Here is a 22989-nt window from a genome sequence, read left to right on the forward strand (position 1 = left end):
CACAAACTCAGAAAAGTCACCTAAGAACAAATTGAAGAGATGAAGACGCGAGATGACACCCATTACTAACAATGCTAGGACTGGTAAAAGTTGGATGTAGGGAAGACGGAAAGAAAGCTAACATCTTCATAAAGTACACGCGAGCAGGGCATTTCAAAGCGCCTCCTTTGGGACGAACTACTGGATCCTGACTGGAAAGCAGGCTGACGCGCCCGCTCCGGTCGATTCCCCGCCTAAGGGCAGGGGCCGCTTTTCGCGGCCTTCCCACTCCACGGCTTTGTCTGCCGCCCCTGGACCCTACATACCGCTCCAGAGCTTTAAGAAACCACAGCCTGCCGCACCATCAGGATCACAGCTACAGATGAGGTAAAGGTATCCAGGCAGAGCTGAGCGAAACCCTCGGTTCGCAGCCGTGGTTTCAGTAATCGCAGTCAACCGGAATAACTCCAGGTGCCCAAGAGCGAAGGCGCTAGCGGGGAAGGCTCTGCAGACTCTCCCTCAGTGACCCTGTCACCTCCGCCGGCTCTGCCTTCCTATTGGCTGGTAATGAGTTCAACGCGAGGAAAAGTATCCAATCAACGAAAGCCGTCTTACAGCTAATCGTTCATTGGCACATTAGGGAAATGCACTAAGTATTCAATAGACAGGTCCAATGAGGACACAGAACACTGAATTGGACCTAACGATTCTCCGTCCATTGAGCACTAACCCAAGAAATTTGATTCCGACGAAAAGCCTTTCTACTATACCGACTACAACTCCCATTGTTCCGGTGGTGGAAAGGCTTCTTTGCTCCTGTGGTCCCGAAAACTCATTTTTTGATATTTTATTTAGAGACAGGGTCTCAATGTGTTGCTTATCACCTCGCTGTTGCTGAGGCTGGCTTTGAACTCGCGAGCTTCCTGTCTCAGCCTCGCGAGCCACTGGGATTACAGAGTCCGCCACTGCGCCCTGCTGCTTCTGTGAATTTTAATTCACAATCGTTAAATTTGTTTTTACTATGGATTTAAGCGTTCCTTGGACTCTTCGTTCATTTCATCTAGGTGTCCAGTGTTCCTAGCAAAGCTAAGGCTGCAAAGTACAGTTCTGTTTGTTTGAAATAGTGATTGCTTTTTGAAATGACTTTTTTTTCCATTCTAAGGGACTCGTTCGAATTTTCTTTTGTCACGCAGTTCTTTTTAAAAAATTATTAAAATTTAATAATAATAAAAATTAAAATTATTATTGCCTTATATTTATCAAAGTAAAGGTTTATGTTCTTGTTTTATTGATAGCAGTCACTAAAGGTTTAGTTTTGTCAAGGTATGGATTTTATTTTATTTTTTAAGTATTTTATTTCTCGAGTGTAATCTAAATCCCACAGGCCAGTCATTAACAATAATACGTCTATTGCACTCAAAAAACCACTGTGTCACAGGAAAGTAGGGATCTGAAACTCCAAACCTCGGTTCTTGTGTTCTAAGGAAAGATTTAAAATCAGACATCAAGTCATGCAAGACAACTTTATTAGAAGTGAATGTGAGGCTTAGCAAGAAGCACTCTCAAGTTGGAAAGTGGGTCGTCTCCAAGTAGAGGACGACAAATAAGACATTGTTGGCCCCAATTTTATTTATTACTCTTTGATATTTACCAAGAGAATTGGGGACCACCTTCTCTACTCTCTGCTAACCAAGTGTTCAACTCCTCCTTCACGTTGCACAGTGCAGTTTTTGACCTTAGGTGTTCCTCTCTGGAACTGTCATGGGATTAATCCTATTTGGGGAGGGGGGTTTTGTGGCTTCATCTACAAGTCAAACCCAAGTTAATGGGGGCACTGGGATCAGGTGCTGGTCAGGCATTACCTTAGTGTAACTGCACTACTAAAGGCATCTTCCTTCCCAGACAATTGGAGACACTTATGGCCATAATTCCTAGCTTTACATCAACATCAATGGACCCTAACAAGAGTTAGTCCCATTAATCCTTCCTTGACACAATTTTCAACTAGTTCCCTTGCTTCTGTTTATTTTCCACAAATTAACTACCACTCTTTGCTTTCTTGTCTACTTTGGAAGTAGTTTAAAGTAGGACCCTAAAATAATTTAAAGAATACTAGTGACCTTGCCTGCATTTCACTGCTTGTTGCTAGCTACTACCTAACAACAGGATTTTGGATTCCCTCTTTTACAATTTGATTCTGCTATGTAGCTTATATTTGAGAGGCCTCTTATGGGCTAATATCTTCTGTACTTTGTAAGGAAATTTAAAAACCAAATGGTTACTTGTGCCATGTGTTCCTTGTTTTTGATTATCCTCTTGTAATAAACGCAAGAAGAAAATAGGAGCAAAATAAAGCCATACTATTCTTTTTCACAACATTTGACCTATAGCAAAAACAAGCCTGGCCAGCCGTGGTAGCACTCTCCTGTAATCCCAGCCACTCTGGACGCTGAGGCAGGAGGACGGTAGTTCAAAGCCAGCCTCAGCAATTTAGTGAGACCCTGTCTCAAAAACTAAAAAAAACCTGGGGATGTGGATCAGCTGTTCAGCATCTCTGGATCACTGCCTGCATGAAGGGGTGGTGGAGTAGGTGTCTGGCTTGGTTTCTTTTCCCCAAAGCCACGAGGGAGTTGGAGTGGTGGTGGGGAAGCACTGAGTCTAAATTATAAAGAAAAAAAAGAGATGATGCAGAATGTCCAATGGTATACCGGTTGTAACAATCAACTGCTGGAATTTAAAAAAGAAATGGGGTGGGGTGTAAGTGCATAAAATTGCAAAAAAAAAAAAAAAGCAGCAGCAAATAATACTAAGTCCAAAGAGCATAACCAGGTTAAACATACCCCATCTGGTTGAGTAAATGAAGTTTTGTACAGTATTGTTATAAAAACAACTCAATAGTCTAGGAAATTAAACTTGCTATTTATACTAAGGTTAATTTTTGTATTAGGAAGGGAAAAGCCATATAGCATTTTCCCAACTAGTAATGAATGGCAGGAATTTTTTGACACTGTCCAGAATATATGTTCCATAGTCTTTGTCATTTGGAAGTTCCTACAGTCTAAAATATAATAATTCTTCTGCCATTAAGACCAATTCTTCCTGCAAACTGTCATGACAAAGAAATGATGACTAGCATTAAAAAGCACAAGATGCATCCACAAAAAGATAATTACCACTTTCCTAAGCACCTATGGATTACAAGCCTCAGGGAAATCTTTCAAGGTTTTAAGAACTCACATCCCATTCTAAAAGTGTCTGAACTTGACACCAAGGAAGTTATATTACTTACCATTATGAATCATCACTTTTTCTTCACCTTGGGTATCTTACCACAGGACACAGCTGGAATGTCAAGTTTCCTAATAGCTGTGTTGCTTAAGATACATGATTCAGATAGTGGCTATTTTATTCACTCAATCATTTGACAGTCATTTTTTGAACATGTATATTGTGTCAGAAATAGTCTTAGCTATGGATTTAAAGATATGGAAGAACATAATCCTTGCCCTCTAAAAAGTTCAGAGTCTAAGGAGCACAGGGAGTAGTGTTTTCTGAAACTTTTTGATAAACAACCCTTTTCAGTTTAAAAACAAAAACAGTAAACAAATTTTTGAACACACACTTTTGACGTATATTTATTCATAAATTTTGTACATGAACTATCAAATGTACATTTTAAAACATGACAAAGATAAAATTTAAAAGAACAATAAATAATTATGAATGGAATCTTTTGCTATCCATCTGTATGAAAATGAAATTGGGCCTATATATTTCATCATTTACCAAAAGATTAATTCCAGATGTATTAAAACCTCAAATCTTGGAAACTACATATATAACCTAGAGATACAGAGAAACTTAAACAAGACCAGAAACTAAGAAGTTAATAAAATAACATATTTGACTTGTTTTGAAAAGCAATTTTGGAATCCAGGGATATAGCTCAGTGATAAAGTGCTTGTCTAGCAAGCTCAAGGCCCCAGGGTTCAAACCCTAACACTACCAAAGAAAAAGCAATTTTTAGTAGGATAAAAAATATAAGGTGATATTAATACACAATAAGTTTGGGGGTAAATGTGCAACCTAGTGAGCAGACAGAGGTTAATGAAGAGCAGGGAATAAGCAATTCTATAGAAACTGGGCAAAGAACATAAATAGGCATTTAATAAAGAGAAAATCTATGTGGTCAATAAACTGAAAAAAAACATGTAAACTCACTTATAATAAGAGAATGCAGATTAACATAACAATGTGAATAATCCCTTAAACCTCATCAGGCTGGCAAAAATCAAAATTATACAATGTTACTGGTAGAAAACTCTTCATATATTTCTACAAAATGTAAATTATTCCAGCACTTAAACAACAAAGAAAAACCTATTCTTATAAATAACCTTTTAACCCAATAATTGTGACCACAAGAATCTAAAGCAGTGTGGTGGAATACACCTGTAATCCCAGCAATTTGGGAGGCTGAGGTAGGGGGATTCCAAGTGCAGGGCCAGCCTGGGCAACTTAGTGAGCTCTATCTCAAAATAAAATATAAAAAGGGCTGGGGATATGTTTCAGGGGTTCAGCACCTCTGGGTTTCAATCTCTAGTACCAAAACAAAACGAAACTATGAGTTAGGTTATAAGGCAGAAGAGTGTTTTAACAGTTCCATTGCAAGTCTCCTCTTCCCCCTCCTCCTCCTCCTCCTTTTTTTTTGCCGGGGGGGGGGGGGGGGCATGAGTTGTGGGGACAGAACCCAGTGGTACTTTACCAGTGGGCTACATCCCCAGCATTTTTCTTTATTTTGAGACAGGATCTTGCTAAGTTGTTTAAGGCCTCACTAAATTGCTGAGACTAGCCTTGAATTTGTAATCTTCCTACCTCAGCCTAACTGGTTGCTGGGATTACAGGCTTGTGCCACTGAGCCTGGCAGGTGTTTCTAAATAAACAATCAGGAAGGAGAAACTGTAGATTGAAATAGATTCAAGAGACATACCCGCAAAAGTAACATGTGGCTCTTTTTGGATGTGGATTCAAATAAACCATCTAGATAAACTGTAAAAAACAAAAAAAGACATGAAGGTAAATTTGAACACTTATTTAATATTAGGAACTAATTAATGTTTTAGATGTAACAATGGTATTATAGTTATATTCTTAAAAAACTATTTATCTTTTAGTGATATACAGTGAAATATTTATGAATGGAATGACCTGAGATGAGTTTCAAAAGAATAAGAGGAGCAACTAGGTGTGGTAGCACTCACCTGTAATTCCAGTGACTCAGGACGCTGAAGCCAGAAGATCACAAAGTTTGAGGCCAGCCTTGGCAATTTAATAAGAACCTTGTCTCAAAAAATAAAAAGGGTTGGATATGTAGGTTGGTGGTACTTTGCCCCTGAGTTCCATCCCAGAAAAAGGGAGGAAGGAAAGGAAAAATCAGAGGAGGGGAAAGCTTGTAGTTATATGAGATGTAGCTGTACACTGGCTGATGAATACAAGAGGATTCCTAGTACTATATTTTTGTGTATATGTGACATTTTCATAACCACAAATTTCAAAACAAAACATAAAAAAGAGCCTTATAAGTCAGATCAATCCCAAGGGCTGGATTTATTCATTCATGCATTTATTTATTTATTTATGGATCCTGGGGATTGAACACAGGGGCACTTAATCACTGAGCCATAACCACAGTCCTTTTTTATTTTGAGACAGGATCTCACCAAGTTGTTTAGGGCCTCCTAACTTGCTGAGGCTGGCCTCAAACTTCTGATCCTCCTGTCTCAGCCTCTCCAGTCTCTGGAATTACAGGCATGTGCTGCTGTGTCCAGATCAAGGGCTAGATTTATAACAAGGAATGTCACAATTTCTGAAAGGTTGTGGTCTCTTGACACATTTGAATACGGAACTTTTCTGTTACTTCATAAGACAATAAAGAGAAGAATAAAATATTCTTTTTTAGAACAACCAAAATTATATGACAAAATTAAAATTGCTTAACAACTTGTCACTAGGCACAGTAAAAATATTCTTTTAATTGAGCTTTATATGACTAAAGAAGATTAAAATCTCATCACCTATCAATAATTTCTGCCTATTATTGTGATTAAAGGAGCTTTGTAGTCAATGGGCACTGTCTATATCCCTGACTCTAATCTCCAGTGAGATAATGTTGGTTTTCACAATTGGCCTAGACTGGACTGGATCAGTAGTCCAACCTTTCCCACACACATCCAACCTCAACTTGTCTTAAAACCTCTGTGGGCACGTCATTACTCTACACAATGATATTTTGCTATCAAGGTTTGCCTGAATTCTAATGTAGGTATTCAAGCCCCATTTCAGTGTGTTATATTTTTTACATAGAAGTATTCAAAGCTGGCGGCGGGGTGGGGTGGGGAATTAACACAGGGGCAAAGTACCACCAAGCTACAACCTCTCTTCATCAAATGAGGTTGCCATTAAACCTATTATGAGAAACAGGCTGTTGTGGACCTTTGACTGTTCCCTACTTTACTAACCAGTGGATCATAACTGGATGAGTTGATTATATGTCCTCCATGGTGAATTATCCTTGGCATCTGACAAATGTTACACAATAGGTTTTCAAGAATACTCTGAGAAAGTTCACTGTGCAGGTTAGGAAAAGGAGACCCAGGGAGGCTGTCTTGCCCAAGGATACATACAGCTAGCCAGTGGCATGGGACATATTTTGAAATCAGTCTGACTCCAAAGTCCACATTCTTTCCACAACAAAATATAACATCTGTCTACCAATATGGATTAGAGGGATTAAATCTCTACGTGGAAGGAAGCTCAGAGTTTGGTCACTTTCTATTGCATAATATACCTAAAAATGAATAAATCTCTTTCCTTAAAAATGGTATTACAGTATTATTTTTCTGGGAATCTGAAGATATAGAGAAATCAAGGAACTTTTTCAAGGCCACACAGTAAGTTAGAGAGCTCTGGCACTTTTTCCTTTTATTCAGTAAATACTCCAAAGCAGATAAAGTTTCGGTTTTCTTGATTCTGTCAAGAAAGCTGAGTCATTAATCTGGGTCAAAAACTCCAGGATCAAATACATTAAAAAGAAAACAAAAGTCCATTTTTTTCTAATATTCTCAAATGGATTGCCCTGTATCTATATTTGTTTTCAAACTTAGCTATGCAGAACAATCACCTAAGATTCTAAGTAGGGACTTGGGCATATATATTTTAAATAGCTCCACTGATCTTGTGGAAGAGACCAAAATTGTATAGTTATCTATTGCTTCCTAACAAACTGCCATGCAACTTATCAGCTCAACATAATATTCAATTATTTTCTCTCAGTTTCTGTGCATCAGAAGTCCATGTGCAGCTTAGCTGAATGTCTGCCTCTCTCACAAGGCTGCAATCAAGTTGCCAGCTCGGGTTCCAGTCAATTCAAGACTCCAGAGAGAGAGGATCTCCTTCCAAGTTCAAGTTCCATGGCTTTTAGCAGGATTTAGTTTCCCACAAGCTGATGACTGGAGGTTCATTACTGGCCGTTGGCCACAGTCCTCCCTCAGTTTTTTGCCATGTGGGCCTCTCCTTAGTGAAGCTCATATATGTCATTGGTTTCCCTCAGAGGAAGGAAAGAAGAACCAAAAGCAAGCAAGCAAGATGGAAGCCACAGTCATTTTGTAACTTAATAAATCACATCCTCTGATTCTTGCTATATTCAAGTCATTAGAAGCAAGTCAGTAGGTCCACTCTATGCTCAAAAGGAGGAAAACACACAAAAGTGTGACTACCAAGAGGTAAGGCTTAATGGGGACACCTTATAGGCTGCCTATCACAGAGTTGTAAATGAAGAATTTAAAGAAAAAAACATGGTGGTAACAATATTTACCAGCTCTAACAAAGGCTAGATTCAAAGATTCTCCAGTAGCAATAAGCACACTCAGTACTGAGATCTTAGTTTTAAAGACCATTCTAGGGCTCCTTGGAAAAATGGCTGATTCTAGGATGGGGACAGAAATATACAATATGAGCCTGGAGCATCCTGTAGATCTAGAAAAAAGGAGGTAATCAAAAGACAAAAAGGACACACAAGACAACCTAAAAGAGTTTCCAGTAGCCAAATCTGGAACAATTTGAGCAACAAATAAAAATCATAGTATAAATATAAAATGACATATAAATAAACGTATAAGAAGCTATAGTAAATGACTGAGTATAAATAAATGGGAAGAAGAGACAAATCTTCCTTATAGAGGAATTCCAAATAATGTATAGATATTACCCTTCAGGAGTCGAAGCTTAATCCTATACTTCCTTGACAGTGGGCAGGATTTAGTGACTTGCTGTCAAGGGCAAGAATATGGAAAGGGGAAAAAACGCAACTTTATAGTGGAGAAACTAGCAAACACGATGCTGATCAGATGATAAAAGTTAATATCATTATTAAACTATGCTAATATTATATGATGAAACAAGCATCTCACTATATTTTCCTCAAACCCTATAATCACAGTCCAATTATGTGCAAAGTATCAGGCAACTCAAACTGTGGGACATTTTACAAAATATCTGAGCAGATACCCAAACCTGTCATAGCTATATCAAGGTCATGAAAAACAAAAAAGTAAGAAATTTTCACAAACCAGAGGAGACTAAGGACACATGATGACTAAATGAAATGTGACATCTCGGATATGACCCTGAAAGAGAAAAAGGACATTAGTAGAATCTAAATAAAGTGTGCAGTATAGTCCATAATAATGTACCAATGCTGGTTGCTTCATTTTATAAATGTATTCCAGTAATATAAGATGCTAACATTAAAGGAAAATAGATGAGGGGTACAAAGGAATTTCATCCACTCTTTTTGCGATTTTTCTGCGAATCTAAAATAAGTTTACTAAAAACAAAAGGCAAAGTATCCTGTTTGTAACTTTAAGTGTGATGACTGGAAGATTTTCCCATACATTAGCTTCTAGCTCAACACATTTCAAACCCTCTTTTTTCCTTCACTAGCCACATACTTTCAGTGTCAAACAACTATGACAGTCCATTTGTATCCCAGCATTGAGTGAGATGGTATACAGCTAGACTAGGAGAATTCCTAAAAGTCATTCCATTATTGGGAGAGACAGTAATAACTTATGGCGAAGTGGTCCAGATTCCAAAAATGTTCAGGGCCACTCCAAGGGCACTTAAGACAAAGGGAAGTGTGAAAGAAGGGAAGCTGGAAAGGAAAAACAGGTGTTAACTGGACTTTATTTGGACACATTCTTTTTAAAGTACAAGACAAGCTGGTCATGGTGGTACATGCCTGTAATCCCAGAGCCTCAGGAGGCTGAGGTAGAAGAATCACAAATTTGAGGCCAGCCTCAGCAATTTAGCAAGGCCCTAAGCAGCTCTGTGAGACTCTGTCTCAAAAAAAAAAAAAAAAAAAAGGACTGAGGATGTGGCTCAGTGGTTAAACACCTCTGGGTTCAGTCCCCAGTACCAAAAAAAAAAAAAAAAAAAAAAAGTAAAGACAACATATGACCATGTGAACTTGGTACCAAGGTCCCCCTTTGGGCCATGGAAAGAGCAAATGAAAGTCAGGGCCCTGAAGCACATGCATTAACTTAGCAGTAAATCCACCTTAGAAGTATCTCAGAAGAAACAAGTGTCCTTTGCCAGAAACACGACTGTCTATTGCACCCCCCATTCATTCAGCTCAGCTCTTGCTTTTTCAGTAAGCCTCAAATCAAGCATCCACTACTTCCTGAAATGTTCCTTAAGCCACCAGTAAGCTCAGACGAGTCTCCTAGGACCCTTTGTACTTCCATCATAACATGTGATCACATTTCTTAAATTTGTGTTTTTATCTCCAAATTACCCTGTAGCCTCACTCTAGGCATGGTTCAAGGGTTTTTGTTTTTTTAAATATATTTGTACTGTCATAATAGGCTCCCAATAAGCCCTTGTTGAGTAAATGTTTTAAAGTTCTTGCTGAAGGAGGGAATTCCTTGGGTAGGAAGACTTGAATCACTTAGGGCAAGAACTTCTGAGCTCAAGCACCTACCCAGTAACCTCCTGGATCAACTGCAATGGGAGGGTAAGAGAGACAGCCAATCAGCAACAGCCTCTTGAAAAGCCAAAAAGAAATACAGATATTCGTCTTCTACATGTTAATGTTTTATCACTCCTAAACACATTTCCTTGCTGAAGGATCATATTTTCAGGACAAGATTAGGTATTTAAGAACCATGTACCCCAATGAGCCATACTACATAGACACTGGACCTGAAGGAAGTACTGTAAAAATCTTCATTCACTTTGGCAAACCCCCTCTCCTACTCCTCCCAAACAGAAAGGCACCCGGACGTGAGGTCCGCAGTATAAAGATCTGCCGGGTGAAACCAAGTCCCCACAGCATGGGACGAAAAGTGCAACACAGGTTAGGATTAAGACTCACAGCATAATACACACTTGCGGTTACCTTCAGAATGTGGGTCTTCCTACACACCTAGAGCATGACGTTTACAAACAAAAGTACTTCCCAGGGCGGAGCAGTGAAGACACAAAGCCAAGGCCTGGCGAAAGCACACGCCCATCACGGACTCCCGCGCGTGCGCACACCGACGGGGAAAGGTGGCTGCCGGCGCTGGAGGTGGTAGCCACACCTTCCGCCCGCGGCTCCCTGAGCCCGCCTCCGAGCCGGAACAAACAGTTAATTGGTCAGCCTGATCCCGGTTCGGGGCGGGGATTGGCTGATTGACAGCAACGTCCCGGGACAGCCAATCTGAAAGCCGGAGTAGCAGGAGAAGGTGCTGGCTGCCGCGGGGCCGAGGTAAGTGAGTCTGGGGACTCGGAAAAACGGTTGGCAAGGGGGCGGAATGAGGCGGCCCAGGGGTTGACGGCGGTGGGACGCCGCGGTAACAGGGCAGGAGCTGAAGGAACCCGGGTCTGGGAGGACGGCGGGCTTCAGAGGCCGGCTGGGCGTCTGCTCCATGATCGAAGGGAGGCAGTGATGTCCTAGACAGCGGGCGGTGCCGAGAGCCTTCGTGTGCCGGGTGCTTCGGTGGAGCTGAGAGAAGTCGCCTCGCCCACTGGACTGGGACTCGCTCACCCACCCACCTATCCCACGTCTCCTGCCCCTCCCCCGTCTCCTGACGGTCTTGGGAACCCCAGTTTCCGTGCTGGCCGCCAGGCGGCGTTTCGCCTCGGTGTTGTGCCCTCTCCCGGGCCTCGTGGAGCCAGCCTCGCGGACTCCAGGGGAGGAGCATACCCGGGGTTCTGCCTGGGAGGTTTAACCGGCTACACCTGGATTGCATTGCGGTGTCACTGTTTGCCTCCCAGGACTTTCCAATATGTATTTCCCTGACCATGCCCAGAATTTGCATGAAGCCCTAGAGAAGTAGGCCTTTGAGCATTTTAAGAAATTATGAAAATCTTCAGACTAAAGTTAAGCAAATAATATGAAGAACTCAATGTATGCCTCACCCATTTTCAGTAATTATTAATTTATGGCCACTCTTGTTCCCTCTCCGGGTTGTTTTGAAGTATGTATATGCCGTATATAATTTCATCTCTTTTATGTATTCGCTTTTTTTCATGATCAATAGTTACACTTTATCTCTAACCATTTACTTTTTAGAGAAGTTGAGTAAAATAAGGCACACATTAAAAAGTATGAACACCGCTAATTTAGTTGTACTACAAGAATGTACTACAGGTTTCACAATCCTGTGTTCAGATTCTCAAAATCACCAGAAACAAAGGTACCAAATAATCTAGGCATTAACGTTATGCTTTAAGCAGTAATAATTATATTGCTAATTTCTGTTTATGGAATTCTTACTATGTATGAAGCCCTGTGCAATTGTTTCCACCAATTCGTATAATTTTTACAACAGTCTTATGAAGTAGGAGTTATCCTCATTTTACAGTTGAGGAGAAAAAGTTAATTTGCCTAAAAATTATGCTACTGAAAGGGGAGGGCTGGAATTCAGGAGGGCTACTCTTGGGCTTTCTCCTTGCAAAAATTTTGCTCTTTAACCTTAACCCAATATCCTAAGAGTTGAATAGGAAACTGATGTTACTGATGAAACTTATGTTATTTCTTGTGAGCAACAAATCTGTAATGGGGGGTGGGACAATAACCTGGAAGTGTGAGTACAAAACAATATTGAGAGGTATTTTTGTGTGTTTTTTTTTAAACAGTAAATGATTAATACAATTAACTTTGAGGTTATTAATAAAGTTCATAAACATAGTTTAACAAATACAAGTATTGTATTTTTATTCTTGCCATTAAAGTGGAAAGAAATAGGGGAAATGTACATAAATGCATAATCCCTACCATTTCTTTAGCACATGGCAAATACTGGGTATTCATAGTGGTTATTTCATCTGTATCCCTCATTTTCCCAATATTACATTAGTTGAACATGGCTATTATGGAAGTAAATAGTATAAGAGGAATAAAGAACTACAAGAGACAGGTGGCTTATTCAGAGCACAGTAGAATAATCCTGTTAAATTGAAGTTTAGGCTGGGTTCTTTGGTATTTGCTTGTAATCCCACCAATTTGGGAGGCTGAAACAGGAAGAGTGCCAAGTTTGAGGCCCACTTCACCAACTTAGGGAGACCCTGTCTCAAAAAAATAGAAAGGTCAGGGGAAATAGTGTGATCAGTGGTAAAGAACTGCTGGGGTTTAGTTCCCAGTCCAAAAATAAATAAAGTAATTAATTAATTGAAGTTTAGGATTCCTACCATAAGAGAGTGATTCAGAATTCTCAGAGTAAGGTCAGATTGCTTGTGAAGGAGCTTGAGTCCATGTCTAAGGAGTTTAACTTAATGAACATGGAAGTGTTCAAGGTTATTTCATTGGAAGCTATTGAGCTGGCACTGTCAAACATAACTTTACCTGAGATGTGAAAGAATTATTGGGCTGACGTGATTGATGAACATAAAAGAAATAGATGTGGGTAACTGGTGAATTTATGGACATAAGGAAAGGAATGAAGAAAGCAAATAGCCTGAAAAAGCGGGGCGGGGGGAGACAGCATAGTACAGTAGATACTGAAGTACTGATAAACTTCAGTTTCCACAGTTTGTTTTCTTGGGCAGTCTTGCTGTATCACTGCTGTTCAACATGTTGATTTCTATTCATTACTCAGATATTTGATTTTTTATTTTGTTCTATTGATAGAAATCACAAAATTAAGTAATTAAAAAAAATGACACTGTAATCCCATCTTCAAAAGATATCCATTGATGATGCTTTACTGTATATTCTAGACATGGGGTTGACTTCCCATAGCTTGAGGCCTAAAGTAGCCTGAGACCCATTTTGTATGAACTAGAGCCATGAGCATTTTTTTTTTTCATTTGTAAGTGATTGAAAAAAAAAAATTCCTTTAAAGACTATTTTGTGACACATAGTAATTGTGTGAAATTCAAATTTTAGTGTTTTATCAGAATTGGTTACTCATGTTTATTTACATATTGTCTGTGGCTGCTTTCCCATTATTAGGGTAATGGAGCAAGTTTGACAGACCATATATATCACCCACAAACCTAAAAGATTTATTTACTGATCTGTCACATAAAAAGATTTGTCAGCCTCTCTTCTTGACTGTGTGTGTGTGAGTGAGAGAGAGAGAGAGAGAGAGAGAGAGAGAGATTGTTAGTTGCTGGAGATTGAACCTGGGGCTTCACACCTGCTAGGCAAATGCTCAATCACTGAGCTATATTGCTATCCCTTGACCTAAATGAATATGTCCAAACACATTTATTTAGAAAAATGAGATTATATTCAGTGTTTTATGATACAGCTTATATATGGAGCAGCTTTCGTTTTCAGAACTAAAACTATCATTTATTTTGCAGTACTGGGGATTGAACCCATGACCTCATGTATGCTAGGCAAATTCTCTATCACTGAACTATATTCCCAGCCCTATTTGTTTATATTTTATTTATTATTATTATTTATTTTTTGTGGTGTGGGGATAGAACCTTGGCCTTGTGCATGCTAGGCCAGCATTGTGCCACTGCTGCAGTCTGGCTGAGCACAAAATAACCAAGTCTACACACAGCCTTGTAGGTTCAAACAGCAACCTTTATTCCAGAACTCTCACCAGTGCAGGATCCGCCCTAATCCCAGCAGGATCCGCCCTAATCCCAGAGCAGGGTCACATTTCAACCATTCCCTCTGGCAAAAATGCCAGGTGTCATTCTGACTAAACTGTGGCTCTCAACATGCCACCATGCTATGCCTCAGCCCCTACATTATCTTTTTATGTCTTTCAGGCATGGATGAGTTACTGTTGTGTATTTAACCAACCTTTTGTTAGATATTTTTTTTTTTCTTTTCTACTTTTTAAAAACTACTCATAGTCTCAAGAGAATAACTTTTTCAGTTCAGATTCAGAGTCGGATTATTTCTTTAGGATGACTTTGTAGACATGAAATTGCTGAGTATAAACGTGAAAGCACCGTTATGTGTACATACTGCTAGGGCATCCACCAGAAAGGTTATACTTTGCTCATGTTATTACCAATACTGAGGTGTCCCCATTTTCATCTTTGCTAGGTATCAAACCCAGGGTCTGTCTCATGCAAAGCACAGTCACATAACCAGCCTCATCTTTGCCAATTTCACAAGGAAAAAGTTATAACAGTTTAACATTTATTTATTAGTGATATCCTTAAACATTTTTTTACATTTTATTTTCCATTTGTGTTTCTACACATTTCCAGTTGTATTCTATGCCTACTGATGTCCTATGCCTTTTTTTCCCATTGGGCTTCTAATATTTCACTTATTGATTTGCAAGCACGTGTTCATCAGTGATATTCATCATTTGTTATATTAAATTGCACATATATGACTCTGCCTCTGAAAAGCAGCATAATGGATAGTAAAATTGCTATATGAAGAGCTGTTTTAGGAACCAGTACATGCCACCTCTAGATCAGTTCTTTCATTTATTCTTTTGAAGGTGTCAGCCAGTCAGGCTACAAGCCATTATTACCAAATAAATTGTATAAACATTTGATACTATTTAACAGATTAGCTTATGCATCTGGATTTGACTAGCATGAGTTGGTTGTGGTTACAATATAAAAACTCAGATAAATAGGAAAACTCTGAAAAAACACATACATGATATTGTATTTTAAATATGTAAGTATTTTTATAAAGCAGTATAACTTTTTTAACCTTTAAGAAATTTTCTTACTTTTTGAAATGAATTTTTTGTATACTCGTAAATACTGATTTGATATGTAATGTGTACTGGCAGTAGAGTGGACTGATTTCCTAAGAGGTGATTTTAGATATAATAGGAATCAATCTTATATTCATTTTAGTCATGCTATCTCATTTAATCCCATCTATTTGGATTCAGGTAGGGAGTGCAAAATATAGTTAAGTACATACAGAACAGTGGTCTCATACAATTATAAATGCAGCTAGAAAGTTCCTATCTCTGGTGACATCGGATCCATCATGTCATATAGCAATGCATTATATGTGTTTGTGGTTACGCCAGTATAAACAAACCTGTGCTGACAGTTGTATAAGAGTACAGCGCACAAAATTATGTATGGTAGAGGATATTTAATAATGATAATAAATACTACTGGTTTATATACTTACTTTTCTATACTTCCTATCATTATTTTAAGGAGTACTACTTATTAAGAAAGAAGAGTTTATTGTAAAACAATATGCTATGTTGCTGTTGCAGCAGCTTGTACCTTACATCCTGTGTTTACTTTGTCTCTTGATTGCATCAAGGGGCCACATTGAGCGTTTAACCTTTACTATCTAGGTTTGTGTGAGTACATTCTCTGATGTTAGCATAATGATCTCAGAATGTATTTCCATCATTAAGCGATGCATGACTACATCTTAAAATGTATTTGGAAAAATACTTTGAACTATAAGCTTTGATTGCATAAATATTATTGCTTAGGATGAGGCTAAATTTATATAATTTTTTAAAAAGTGAGTTGATTTAGACTGAACTATTAAGAGTATTTGAATATGGCAAAAATCATAAAGGATGAATGTCTGAAATAGGAAAATAGGAATTTATAGCCTACGTGGTTTCCCCAAGTCTGTATATTGTTAATGTTTATTATTTACTTATATAGTCCAAAGTTTGAATAATTTTTATGTCTTTACTTCTTAGATTTATTCACTTACTTAATCTTAAAAATGCTACTGGTCTTCAAAAAAATTACAAAAGTAGTGTCTTCTGTTGAAAAAAACACAGAGTAACAGAAGGGCAAGTGCAAAAAGGAAAAAATAAATGGCTGATCCTATTGACAAGCCTCAGATATAGTCAATGTTATGGTAGCTTTTCAAATCTTTTTTTCTTTGTGTTTACACAAGATACCTATTGCACCACTATTTCTACTGTGTTTTAGGTGTTTGTTTGTGTGTTTGTTTGTTTTGTAGTACTAGGGATCTAACTCAAATCCAGGGCTTCACACATGCTAAGTGCTTATACTACCAAGAAGCTACATACCTAGCCCCTATTTTTTTTAAAATGAAATAATATATACTTGTTTGTTTGGAACTTTTTTTATTTAATATTTTATTATGCAAATATTTTCATGCATAGCTTTTTGAAAACCAAAATATTGAAGTTGTTGTCCTTAAAGATTTGTCATTTTTTTGTTTTCTTTTTTAAAAATGTCCACAAATTTACATTGGGTATGTTGAATTTAACTGTTTCCTTATTGATATGCGTTTACATTGCCTCTAGATTTTTTTTTCTTTCACAACTAATGCTTCAGTGAATAACTTTAAGATTTCAAAAACTAAACTACTTTATTTAAAAAGATATGGTTTGCTGAGTTTTCACAGTAGAGCAGTACATGTAACATGCAAGGGACTAATTATTATACAACTTGTCGGAATCACTTCTGCAGTGAATTTTCATCATGTCTGTCTTTGGGCCAAGGGCAGCATTTTCAGTCAGAAAGTATTGTTGATTCCCAAGTAGTTTATTTGTACTTACTGATCACTGAAAGTATTTGAACTGTCTTTTCAAAGCACTGTTTTAAAATTAATGCCAAGCTACTTGATTCATTTGCCTGGCACTGCTTAAAATTACAAAAGTACTTCAAGAAGAAAATACTTGTCACTCAATATGTGGTTATATTCCAGGGATTCTCACATGCAAATGACAGGTCTTTAAGTGGAAACAGAACCTCTCTTGCTGACTTTTTGTTTTTATGTATATATTTATTTATTTTTGTGATACTGGGGATTGAACCCTGGAGTACTCTACCACTGAGCCACACCCCAGCCTCTCAAAAACTTTTGAGACAGCAGGGTCACAGTTACCTAAACTGGCCTTGAGCTTCTTGCCTCAGACTCCTGAGTAACTGGGGTTAGAGGCCTTGGTGCCTGGCTCTTGTTGACATTTATCCTACAGAGAGAAAAATAACTTTAAATATGTCCTTCAGAAGTTTAAATACACCTTGAAGACCATTAACTTGAAAAAAACATTTTTTTTGTCAAGTTTTAATTAGCTTGTGTTCATAGATATTCAGCCAATTTTACTTTTTTATTGAGAGATGTAATACAGGGCTTAAGATTTATTCATTATGGATTGAGCAAAATGATACTATGTCAGATTCTATACTAGGTACTGGGAAAATATATATGTGTGTATATATAAAAATATATATAAAAAATATATATATATTTCTACTTAATTTTGCATGAGCATGTGGAATATTATTTTTAATTACTGCTAGTACATTGTACCCAGAGGTTAAATACTTTATCATTGTTTTATAGTTATGGTAAAGTATTCTGACATAAAGTCTAGACTAGCCTGTTGTGAGGTATAGTAGTAGACACTGGACTTGAATTTCAAAGTTTAATTTCAAAAAAATAGTGTAAATACTGGGGAATGAAATTGACCAAATTATGCTTTGAGCTTAGGTAGAATGTATCACAGTGAATCCCACTGTTGTGTGTACTTATAGTGCACAAATAAAAAAATAAAATTCTTCAGAAATATAAATTTGTGTGTTAACAAATTTGTCAATTTTAAATTTAAATATGTGTAACAGTATTGTGCATGCATTGTAAAATTATGGGCTTGATGATTATTTTATAAATAAAAAGCAACTTTAATTTAAAAATATATCGTAAGGTGTTGGTATAGATCTGACAAGTTCAAGTTGTTATAAGTGAGAACATTTAAAAAAATAAATATTTAGCCTGGCATGGTGGCACATGCCTGCAATCATAGCAACTCAGGAGGCTAAGGTAGGAGGACTGCAATTTCAAGGCAACTTAGGAACACCCGTCTCAGAATTTTTATAAAGTGCTAGGGGTATAGCTCAGTGACAGAGCACCTTGAGTTAAATCCCAACTATTGAAAATTGAAAATCAAATAAAATTTATCTGTTCTTCTTGTACCCTAAAAGAATACAGGGACAAAATGAAGGAAGGACATATTCTCAAAGAACAGAAACTTTAAATTGAATAAAGTTGTTTGAACTTTTTACTTCATGGTTCTTATTTTTCTTTTGTATCATTGTCCCCTGCCAAACATTCCTATCTACAAAAAGTATCTTATATAAACTGTCATTTGGGATACACTAATATGATTATCTATTTTTTTCATATTCTGAGAATACTTAAATAACATTTTTCTAATGATCTAGCCAACCAAATAATTAAGAAATGTTCTATTAATCTTTTTAGGCATTTTTCTATAAAATGGGTCATCTCTCCAATGATTTGAAGATAATTGGCTGTTTCCTTGAGTGATTGTCATAGACCTTATAAAGATAAACCCCACCATATTTAAATTATAACTTAAAAATTTTAGACACTTAAAATTTAATGACAACCTTATCTTTATGACTAACAAGCTATGAAACTCCAGGAACTTTTGCTGTAGCAGTCTTAAAAACAGACATTGCATCAGTTCAAGTGGTGTTTTCTTGTCTTTGATTGGACTGCTATAAATTTTATTTAGTATAGCTATATCTCATTATATGTTTTCACCAAGTTTGGAAGGAAAAATAAAGTGTTTTTCAAGTTGTGTTTATTTCTTCATTTACTCTTCTATTACCCTGCCAAACAGTCCTCCCCACAAAAAAATAGTTTATTATTTCTTATAGTCAGTACTACACTAGATTAGACTATAAGCCTGTATGTAGTATCTTCAAAAATCTCTAAGAGTTTAATTGTATGTATTTATTAAGCGTAGAAAGTAATCAGAAGCCCGATTCTTAATTTTAAAACCTTTTTAAAAAAAATGATTCTTTAACCATAAATTTGATTCACGTTTATAAATCTGCAGTGAATAAAAATGCATGCCAAATGTGCAGCTCTGAGTTCCTCAAGATATTAAAGAATTGAATGATGTACATTCAAGATTTTGCCTTAGGTTTAGGAACTTAATGTTTTAAAGAATTGTGCCTTGTCATTTGTTATCTGAGCAACTGGCAATCAGAATTTTATATAAAAGTAACCAAATGAACAAGAATACCAGAAAATTTTTATCAACAGTTCGCTTAGACAGACTACTCTCAGATTTCATCTTACTCCAGCCAGAATGGCAGTTATCAAGAATAAAAGCAACAATAAAGGTTGGTGAGGATGTGGGGGAAAAGATACACTCATACATTGCTGATGGGACTGCAAATTAGTACAGCCATTATGGAAAGTGGTGTGGAGATCCCTCAGAAAACTTGGAATGGAACCACCGTTTGACCTAGCTATCCCACTCCTTGGTTTATACCCAAAGGACTTAAAATCAACATACTACAGTGACACAGTCACATCAGTGTTTATGGCAACTCTATAGTAGCTAAACCTGTGTGTCCTTCAACAGATGAATGGATAAAGAAAATGTGGTATACACAATGGAATTTAATCAACCTTAAAGAAGAATGAAATTATAACATTTGCCAGTAAATGGATGGAGCTGGAGAATATTATGCTAAGCAAAATAAGCCAATCCCCCAAACACAAAGGCTGAATATTTTCTCTGATATGTGGGTGCTAATTCACAATAAGGAGGGGGAGCTAGGGAAGAATGGAGTTAATTTGAATTAGGTAGTGGTGAGTTCAGGGAGGGGAAGCATTATGGGGGGATAGGAAGGATAGTAGGAATGAATCAGACATTGTTACCCTATGTACGTATATGACAAATTGACCAGTGTGATCTACATCATGTAAAACCAGAAGAATGAGAAAGTATACCTATTTATGTATGACGTGTCAAAAGTGCATTCTACTGTCATGTATAACTAATTAGAATAAAGTTTTAAAAAAGGGAGACGGAGACTAAAAAAAAGTAGAATAAAAAATCTTAGACACGTGCAGTAATGCTGAAGTGGGAGGTCTCTTGAATGTAGTTTACAAAGTTGAAAACTGAATTAAAACAAATGCTAAGAAACATTTTGGAACTTTGAAAATGATTTGTGTAAAGAAAGGTACTTCTGGGTTTCTTTTTTAAAGGTGCTTAATAACTAGAATTTGCTTTTGAATTGAACTTGAGTATATAGAAGAAGGTATTACTAGCTTAACAGGACTGGTTTAGATAAGGCAATATGAAGAGTACATTGATTTGAGGCAGGTTTTTAAAAAAGAAGTAAGATACATTAATTCCTATTTATAAAAGCCACCATTGTGGCTATAATTCCTATTGATAACAGCCACCTTTGTGATCATAGCAAAAATTTTAAGTGTTTCCAATTATGTCTTTACATTTTTAAAACTTTTTAAAATTAGGAATTATAACAGAAAAATGCACAAAAGATAAGTGTACAGCTTAATAAATTGTCACAAAGCAAACATCCATGTAATAGCCCCCCAAGTTAAGAAATATTTGTTTACATTTAAAAAAAAAACAACCCTTTGATGAATGCTTTCCAACTATTACCCAGTCCCATCCAAAGGTAATCATTACTGTGACTTCTGTGATGTCCTGTTTTTTATTTTCATTTCTAATCTTGTTAGAGGTCTGTATCTTTATTAGTTTTTTCAAAGAATCATCTCTTACTGCCTTGCTTACATTTCTGTGCCTTGTTAGTTCTCTGATGCTTTCAATAGTTGATTTATGTATTTTGTCCAGCTACTTTATTTGTCCTCAGTGGGAGGAAGGTTTTTGTGAAATTACCTAGCTTGCCTATAATAGAATCAAAACTCATTTCAGTAAATATCTGTTTACAGTTAAGAAGGCATGGAAAGGCACTGGCTTATGGCTTACATTCCATTCATTTGGTACTCAAGTATTAATTGCACAATTATTATATCCTACACCTGTGCTAGGTGCTGAGTCACTGTGATAAATAAGATAGTTTCTTCCCTTAAGTTGATGAAAGGCCCGTGGAGGAGGAAGTGGTTTATAGGTACATTTTTGTGTTCCTATATGGGGGAATACACCCAGGAGGGTTCTAATCCTAATTCTGAGAGAAATACTTTTTAGAAGAGGCATAGTTAAGCTAAATCAAAGATTAGTAGGAACCAGCTTAGTGTAGAAATACAGTAGGGAGGTGGAATGATGAGTAGAGGAAAAGTCCAGAGATGAGAGCATGTTTAATTTCTGGAATTCCCTGTATGACTGGAACAAAACATAGAATACTAAGGACAATGTTAAGGTTTGGATTTGTAATGTCCTCCAAAGTCTTCTGTATTCAGAGGTGGGGCTATTAAGAAATGATTGGATCATGAGGGCTTTGACCTTATCAGTGTATTAATCCTTTGATAATTGAATGGTGGCCTACTGGGAAGTGGGAACTAGTTGGAGGAAATAGGTCATTGAAGGCCTGCCCAGAAGAGTTTCTCTTCTCCCTGGCCCCTTCTCCCATTCTATTTTTCTGCTTCTTGGCTGCCATGAGCTGAGCCTCTCTCCTTCATCATGTCCTTCCACCATATTTTTCTGCCTCACCTCAAGTGTGGAGCCATTCAGCCATGGACCGAAACATATTAAAAATGTGAGGCAAAATAAATATTTACTCCTGTAAGTTGTTTTTCTCAGGTATTTGTCATGGCAATGAAAAGCTGACTAGCACAGAGGATAATAAATAATAGAGACCAAATCATAAAGAATCTACTTTGGTTTTCCATTCAGATGGAAAGGGGAGGGCAAGTGTGGGTCATAAATTAGTGTATTTTTACAATAACGAAGCCATAGAATAGCAGTAAGGACATTGGAGATGGGATCTGATATTTTTAGGAGGGAAAATAGAACTTGATTGATTATAGAATATGAAAGAGAAGGAATAACTGGCAATATGACTGCTATTTTCCTCAGAGAACACATGAACAATAGATTTGGGAGAAGTTGAATTTTGGATTAAATTCAGTTGGGAAAAACTAGGAAGGGCAAGTGTATTTGAAATTAATAAAGTAGAAGAGAGAATTTATGCAATGTAGGACATTTCAGATGTAAGAGCTGTGAAGTGAGAGGATGGAATCCTGGGCATTTGTTTGGAAGGAGAGACTGGGGGAATAGATACAGGTGCAGATAAATGTGTGGCATGTGGAATGACAAGACACTGAGGGTTTTTTTTTTTTCTCAGCTGACTTCTCAATTTATCAAATGGTATGCTTGATTATCTGTTGGGAAATGATGAAGAAAGAGTTGGGTAAATTTGGTTAATGTCGTAGTCCATTTTCTTTCTTTTTTTATGGGGAAGATTCTGGGGATTAAGCTCAGGTGCTGTACCAATGAGCTACATCCCCAGCCCTTTTTTAATTTCTTGTTTGAGACAGGATCTCGCTAAATTCCTGAAGCTGGCCCCAAACTTATCCACCTGCCTTAGCTTCCCAAGTCATTGGGATTACAGGTGTATACACAGTAGCTGGCTCTTAGTCCATTTTCTGCTACTATATAATGAAATAACTGAGATTGGATAATTTATAAAGAACAGAAATTTATGTGTCTCATGTTTGTGGAGACTGGAAAGTTCAAGACCATGGCACCAGCATCTAGCAAAGGCCTTCATGCTGCATCTGATGAAAGGTGAAGGAGCAAGATAGCACATAAGGGAAGA

General features: G+C 37.3%; 2 protein-coding genes across 5 annotated transcripts in view; one reads left to right on the forward strand and one right to left on the reverse strand.

Moving 5' to 3' along the window:
* Positions 1-10531, reverse strand: part of Armc1 (armadillo repeat containing 1) — a 35987-nt gene extending 25456 nt beyond the window's left edge. The window contains exons 1-2 of one of the 3 annotated variants that reach the window (XM_071602324.1): positions 10436-10531; positions 4970-8663 (exon numbers count right to left, since the gene is read on the reverse strand). The gene's annotated coding sequence lies outside the window, so the exon portion shown is untranslated. Of the gene's footprint in view, positions 1-305; positions 525-4969; positions 8664-10435 lie in introns of those variants that run through there. The other 2 variants (XM_071602325.1, XM_027932909.3) reach the window with 2 other exon arrangements.
* Positions 10532-10678: 147 nt separating this feature from the next.
* Positions 10679-22989, forward strand: part of Mtfr1 (mitochondrial fission regulator 1) — a 52751-nt gene continuing 40440 nt past the window's right edge. For both annotated transcript variants that reach the window (XM_027932887.2, XM_027932888.2), the window contains exon 1: positions 10679-10786. The gene's annotated coding sequence lies outside the window, so the exon portion shown is untranslated. The remainder of the gene's footprint in view (positions 10787-22989) is intronic.

The sequence above is a fragment of the Marmota flaviventris genome, chromosome 15 (genome assembly GCF_047511675.1).
Source record: "Marmota flaviventris isolate mMarFla1 chromosome 15, mMarFla1.hap1, whole genome shotgun sequence".
Classification (NCBI taxonomy): Eukaryota; Metazoa; Chordata; class Mammalia; order Rodentia; family Sciuridae; genus Marmota; species Marmota flaviventris.